An 8271-nucleotide genomic window follows, 5' to 3' on the forward strand; every position below is an offset into this window, starting at 1 on the left:
GTGTGTATATATATATATATACGTATATATATATGTATATATGTGTGTGTATATATATGTGTATATATGTGTATATATATATATATATTTATGTATATATGTGTGTGTATATATATATTTATGTATATATGTGTGTATATATATAGGTATATTTGTGTGTATATATATATAGGTATATTTGTGCGTATATATATATAGGTATATTTGTGTGTATATATATATGTGTATATATATATATGTATATATATGTATGTGTATATATATATATATATATATATATTATTACCAATGATAGTCCAGTACATGTGTGTATGTGTCTGCATCTGTGTGCATGTGTGTCTATATGTATGTGTGTGCATATTTGTCAATGAGAACCTGTACATATGTGTGTCTATGTGCATATGTATGTGTATATGTACAATATATGTACGTGTATAAATGTATGTACGTGTAAGAATCACTATGTACATGTATATATTCTGTGTATGTGTAGTTGCGTGTCTGAGATTACTATCTAATGTAAGTACTTACAAAACCGGATTCTTTCTCTCTCTCTCTCTCTCTCTCTCTCTCTCTCACACACACACACACACACACATATATAAATAATGCCCTGAAATATATAAATATATATATGTATGTATATATGTATGTATATATATATGTATGTATGTATATATTTATGTATGTATATATATTTATGTATGTATATATATATGCATGTATGTATATATATATGTATATATATATATATGTATATGTATATATGGGTTAAATGATGGTGATGATGATGGTATGTGTGCATGCATATGTATCTGTTTATATGTATGTGTGTGTGTGTGTGTATTGATGTGTGTAAATTCATGTCTTTTAAATTGTTTTCATAATTTACCTTTTAACACACACACATAAATTAAACTATTTCTCCACCTGTCCACTGCTTACCTGCTATTTTATATACAAGTTCATATTTTCATAACATGTGGCTCTTTGAATTCCTGTTGTGTCTCTGATGAAATGTGTGTTGATGTGTGTGTTGATATATATATGTGTGTGTGTCTGTTTTTATGTATGTGTGTATCTTGATATATGTGTATGTTTATGTTTACATATATATATATGTGTGTGTATGTATGTCCCACCCATGCCAGTATGGAAGGCTGATGTTAAATGATGATGGTATGTGTGTGTGCATATGTATCTGTTTATATGTATATATGTGTGTGTGTATGTGTTGATGTGTGTAAATTCATCTTTTAAAATATTTTCATAATTTACCTTTTAATATTTTTGTTATATCCTTTATATATATTATTTTATTTGTTTTAGAAATAAATAAAAAATTTGCTTTTTTTTCTCCTTTCTCTCCCTTTTTTTTTTTTAGTTTTGAATACCTGCTCAATCATTGTTACTAAAGGCACAAGGTCTGAAATTTTGTGGAAAGGGGGAGATAATCAATTGCATCAACGCCTTCTACTCAGCTGGTACTTATCTTATTGACCCCCGAACGGATTTTAGGCAAAAATCGTCCCCAGCGGAATTTGGATCCCCTTCCTCCCCACCTTCTTTATTATTAGGATGGCGAGATGGCAGAATCGTTAGGAAGCTGTGAAAAATGTTTAGTGACATTTCGTCTGTTTTCATGTTCTGAGTTCAAATTCTGTTGAGATCAACTTTGCCTGTAATCATTCTGGGGTTGATAAATTAAGTACCAGTGAAACATTGGTGTCAGTGTAATCAGCTTGCCCCCTCCCGCAAAACTTAAGGCCTTGTGCCTTTAGTAGAAACGATTATTATTATTATTATTATTATTATTATTATTTTCCTTCTTTCTTCAAATTTTCTTCCGTTTCTCGCCGAGTGTTTTCCATACACATTATTATTATTATTATTATTTTTTTTTTTTTTTCTTCTTCTTTCAAATTTGCTTCCATTTCTTGCCGAGTGTCTTCCCGACTCCTAGGGCAAAGAAACTCATAGTATACATTGGTAGGCCATTAAACCAAACTCAATAGTTGGTTCATTTAAAAAAAATTTTTTTTTTTTTAAGTTAAATTAAAATACATGAGCAGCAACAGTTCTCACATCGACAATGCTCTTCTCAATATGTGTGATGTACCAGTTAAGACAATCTTTTGCACTTCTTGCAGGGATGGTAAGCCAACGATCATTCTCATATAATTTTCGGTTCCCTTCTTGATCATTCCTAGTGCTCCTACGATCACTGGTATTGTAACCGCCTTGAGATGCCACATTTTCTCAATTTCAATGAGTAGGTCTTTATATTTTCTGAGCTTGTCAAACTCTTTCGCTGAGATATTATGATCACAGGGGATGCTCATGTCAATCAATAAGCAAACTTTATTGTTTTGGTCTTTCACAACAATATCTGGTTTATTGGCCTTGATGGTTCGGTCTGTATGTACTGGAAAGTCCCACAGAATGGTTACATTTTCTCCTTCAGTTACAGCCTCAGGGTGGTGATTATACCACTTGTCGGCAGTTTTGATATTGTAATGCCGACTTATTAGCCAGTGTAGATATTGGCCAACTCTGTCATGTCTTAATTTATACTCCACTGGTGCTAAGACTTTACATCCAGAGATTAGGTGGTCCACTGTTTCAATCATGTCGTTGCAGAATCGGCATTTTGGGTCTGCTCCATTTTTCATCACATTGGCCTGGTAGTTCCGGGTTAATAGGCTTTGATCTTGAGCAGCCAGGATGAAACCTTCGCTCTCTGCTTTTAGCCCTGAGCTCCGTAGCCACTGATGGGTTTGCTTCTGGTCACATCAGCTTGTTTGCTGCGGGTCACATATTTGCCGTGCAGAGGTTCTCCTCCCACCTATCAGCCAATTGCTCGTGCGCTTTTTTTGTTGCCATCATTTTCACCTTCTTTGCAACAATAGTTGCCGTACTTCCCTCGGGTTGTTCAGTTTGGGTATCCTGCACGAGATCAATAGCAAATTTTTTGCTTTCCTTTATAATAGAATGAAGCTTCTTTCGTCTCTCGTGATTTTCCACGAGCTTTAGCATCCAGTCATTCGATATTTTGAGATATTTGGCCAGTCCAATTGTGGTTGTTTTGTAAGCTAGTTCAAATTGGATCAGGCCTCAACCTCCTTGGGCTCTGGGAAGGTAAAGGCGATCTACGTCTGCCTTTGGGTGGTGCATCCTATTACAACTCAGCAGCTTGCGTATTTTCCTATCTATATTCTTTACTTCACTCATATTCCAGTTCAACACATTGTAGCTATAAGTAACAACTGGAACTGCTAAGGAATTTATAGCTAACACCTTGTTACGTGCATTTAGTTCAGATTTCAGGACTGCACGAACTCTCCTATAACATTCCTTCCTGATCTTCTCTTTCATGCTTGCATACTGAATACCAGAGCCTTCATTTATCCCTAAATATTTGTATGTTTGTTCTTGCTCAAGCTCTCTTATGACTGTGTCAACATCTAACACGACTGAATTTGTGGTCTTCACTTTCCCTTTCTGGAAAGTGGCCTTGGCACACTTCTCAAGTCCAAACTCCATCCCGATGTCATCGCTGAATGCTTTCATGGTGCGCAATAGGCCTTCAAGTTCATTATTGTCTTTACCATAAAGTTTTAAGTCATCCATATAAAATAGATGGCTTATTTTTTTATTGGCAATTTTATACCCATACCCTGTCTGTTTATTCACTTGTAAGGGGTATTAGGGCTATGCAGAATATTAAAGGTGAAAGTGAGTCACCTTGAAAAATTCCACAGTTGATGTTTATATTTTCTGGAGGCAAGTACTCCATTAGAGTGGTATAATTGGAGATTCGTATTCCACAATGACATATTGTGCTTCAGGAAGTTTGAAATCACAGGGGAAATTTGAAGATGTCCAGCGATCTCAAGATCCATGGATGCGGTATACTGTCGAAGGCCTTTTTATAGTCAATCCATGCGGTGCTGAGATTTCTGCGCTTGTTGTGACAGTTCTCAAGGATCATACGATTGATTAGCAGTTGATCTTTGCATCCGTAAGAGCCTCGGCGGCACCCTTTTTGTTCAATGGGGAAACTATCGTTCTTCTTCATGAATGCATATGTTTTCTCCGCCAGGATAGATGTTAGGATTTTATACGTGGTGGATAGACAGGTTATAGGCCGATAGTTTTTTGGAAGGTTGGTTTCGTTATTCTTTGGTTTCGTTATTCTTCTTCTTATCATATTATTATTATTATTATTATTATTATTATGGCGCATGGCTCAGTGGTTAGAGCATACAGCTTACGATCGTGAGGTTGTAAGTTCAATTCCCGGACTCGGCTGCGAGTTGTGTTCTTGAGCAAGACACTTTATTTCACGTTGCTTCAGTTAACTCAGCTGTAGAAATGAGTTGTGACATCACTGGTGCCAAGCTGTATCGGCCCCTTTGCCTTTTCCTTGGATAACATCGGTGGTGTGGAGACGGAAGGCTGGTATGCATGGGCGACTGCTAGCCCTCAACAAAACAATCTTGCCCTGACTTGTGCCTTGGAGGGTAACTTTCTAGGTGCAATCTCATGGTCATTTATGACCAAAGGGGTCTCCTCCTCATTATTATTATTATTATTATTATTATTATTATTGAGTGAGAGAGCAGTGCATGCCATCAAAGTGACACTGGGGTAAAATATAAGAAGCCCAGTATACCCATCATGACTACCCGTCTGATATGGGTACACTAGGCACATGCATCACAACCATGTGTGCGTGACATGGTGATCTCATATCAAGATAAACAGTGCATGACCTTGCAGGATTTGTGGCAAAACTTGAAACCATTATTATTACTAGGCAGCAAGCTAGCAGAATCGTTAGCACACCGGGCGAAATACTTTGCGGCATTTTTGTCCATCTTTACGTTCTGATTTCAAATGCTGCCGAGGTCCTTCATCCTTCTGGAGTCGATAAATTAAGTACCAGTGAAACACTGGGGTCGATCTAATCGACTAGTTCCCCTCTCCATAAATTTCAGGTCTTGTGCCTTTACTCTTACTCTCTTTTACTCTTTTACTTGTTTCAGTCATTTGACTGTGGCCATGCTGGAGCACCGCCTTTAGTCGAGCAAGTTGACCCCAGGACTTATTCTCTGTAAGCCCAGTACTTATTCTATCGGTCTCTTTTTCCGAGCCGCTAAGTTACGGGGACATAAACACACCAGCATCGGTTGTCAAGCGATGTTGGGGGAACAAACACAGACACACAAATATATACACACACATACATATATATATACATATATACGACGGGCTTCTTTCAGTTTCCGTCACTAGACTTTGGTCGGCCCGAGGCTATAGTAGAAGACACTTGCCCAAGGTCTTCAGTGGGACTGAACCCGGAACCATGTGGTTGGTAAGCAAGCTACTTACCACACAGCCACTCCTGCGCCTAATAGAAAAGATTATTACTACTGTTATTATTACTCAGATATTATCAAAACTCTACAGCTCTTGAAATAGCTGTAAAGCAAAAAACAAAAACAGAACACAACGAAAATCTCTGTCAGTTATGCAAACAGACGAGACCTTCTGAAAAATCATGTAGTAACAACCTTTTGATCAATTCCTTGCTTCTCTCTCTGTCGCAGTATTATATATATGTGTGTGTATTTATGATATCTTCCTCTTCCCATCTTTCACATGTGCACAAAAAAAGATGGTGGATGGAAGACACATGTGAAACTTTTCACCTGTTTATTTCGTAAAAAAAAAAAAGCAGAAGAGAAAACTGGAAGAAACGATAACAAAAATAAAAGCAGAATAACAACCAGCAAAGAAATTACTAAAGGTGGAAGAACATCTCCCCCCCGCCTGCTACTGTTAGTTTTTTTTCTAAAAATATGCAACTGTCACTTCAGCGTGCAATCTGTGCAGAAACGGGAAGAAATACAAAACACGAAAACAGCCACAGAACATTATATGAATGAGTGTGAGAAAGATAGATAGAGGGAGGGGATGCATGAAGACAAATGTTAACTAATTATGTATGTATAAGTATGTGTGTTGATATATATATATATATATATATAATATATATATATATATATATAATATATATATATATATATAATATATATATATATATTATAAAACTGAGAATGTCTATCTGTCTATCTGTCTGTGTGTTTCCCTAAAACTTGAGAACTACGCAACCAATTTCATTCAAATTTTACACATGCCTTACTTAAACTTTTTGCCTAGGGCGACCCCACAGCAATATCATATCTTCTCCACTATTTCAGTATTACGTGTTTGTGTGTGTGCGTTTGTGTTTGTGTATGTGTGTGTGTATATGTATATATATATATATATATATATATACGTATGTATATAGATACATATATATGCATGTGCGTATGTATATACGTATGTATATATAATATATATACGTATATATATGAATATATATATATATATGTGTGTGTGTGTATACATATACGAGGGGCGTTCAATAAGTAATGCCCCCGACCCACTTCCCATAGTAGTAGAGCAACAAAACTCGGCACAGTTATTAGTCTTTTTCTACATAGGAACCACCCAGAGTTATGCATTTCTCCCATCGTTTGATGCAGCTCTGGATACCGTTTTTGTAGAAGACCCCAGCTTGGTCCTCCAACCACGACGTGACTTCAGAAATCAAGGCTGCATCATCTGGTAAACGCTTTCCTTTCAAACACAACTTCATGGGTGGGAAGAGGTGAAAATCAGAGGGTGCAAGATCAGGAGAGTAGGGGGATGGGGGAGAAGCTCATAGCCGCATGCGTCGATCTTCCAAAATGGCAGCCTCAACTTGATGGACAGATGCCTCATCAATGGCAGAAGGGGGGCGACCAGATCTGGGAGCTGTTTCCACAGACTTCTGACCAAGTTTGAATTCACGAAGCCAGCGGTTTACAAGGTCATAGGATGGGGCATCATCACCATAAGTTACTTTCATTTCATCAAAAGTCTCCCGTGGTGTGCGTCCTTTCAAATACAAAAACCGGATCACTGCTCGACACTCAACAGGCTCCATTTCACACCTGACTCAGTTCAAACACCTGTAAATCAGAAACCACAATTAGTTCAGAGCTGTAATTTGCCACTTAATCTATAGAGATATAAATAATTGCACGTGCAAAATTTCAGCTAGATCAAACAACTGCAATTGGGTCAGGGGCATTACTTATTGAACGCCCCTCGTACATATATGTATGTATTTCCCTCTCTCTATACATATATAAATATTATATATGCATGTATATGTGTGTGTATATGTCTGTATAATCACATATGTATACATCAATGCATAAATACACTTTACCTATCTGTCTATCTATCTATCTATGTCTGTCTATCCTTCTATCCATCCATCCATACATACATACGTAACATACATACATACATACAAACACACATATATAAATCCATACACATACATATACGTATTGCTTTATGTTGAACGAATGAGAAAGGCTTGCTCAATACTTATAGAGGATATGGTTTTTTTTCATTGAAAGATTCGCCTGTGGGTCGCTGTGATGTGGATTTCGAGTCGTGAGACAAACTCAGTTTCAGTTTCAACAAAAGACACACACACACACACATCATATGTTATAGTCCTCCGAGTTCTAACATTTTCTTCTGTGCAATGTCCTCAACCTCAGTGATGTTTATAACCGCTCGGCACATCCAGAAGAGTGATACTGTGGGCAAAATCTCCCCAAATGCCGAAACTATGTTGAGACTCCATAGCTGACGAGATGTGTCCCATGTCTAATTGTCCTTTTATGTTAATAGTTTTCCTTACCCTACTTTGCAGTTACGTTGTTCCTTTCACTAGACGAATTATAAAGCCTATATATAAAACTTGGAAAGCCAAAGTAATTTACAGTCCGATAAAGGCCACAAAGCTAAATCTTTGGTTTAACTGTCAATCATTTCCTCGTAAAATACCAATTCCGTGTGCATTCTATAATCTGTGAACTTGTCTGCTTCTTCTCACCTGTTGTCACCAATCTCACCTCTATAAATATGACGATGCTAAGACGATGACAACGACGACGGCGATGATCACCACAACCATCCCCTACATCATACCACCACCACCACCACCACCATTATCACAACCAGCATACAGTCACCGACATAACGAAGTGGGCGGCAATTATTGCCACCAACACTATCACTACCACTGACACCACCACACAACCAAGACGACGACGACCACTGCCACCACTACCACCACCACTCTTACCTCACTGCCAC

Source organism: Octopus sinensis, linkage group LG22 (assembly GCF_006345805.1).
Source record: "Octopus sinensis linkage group LG22, ASM634580v1, whole genome shotgun sequence".
In the NCBI taxonomy this organism is placed as follows: Eukaryota; Metazoa; Mollusca; class Cephalopoda; order Octopoda; family Octopodidae; genus Octopus; species Octopus sinensis.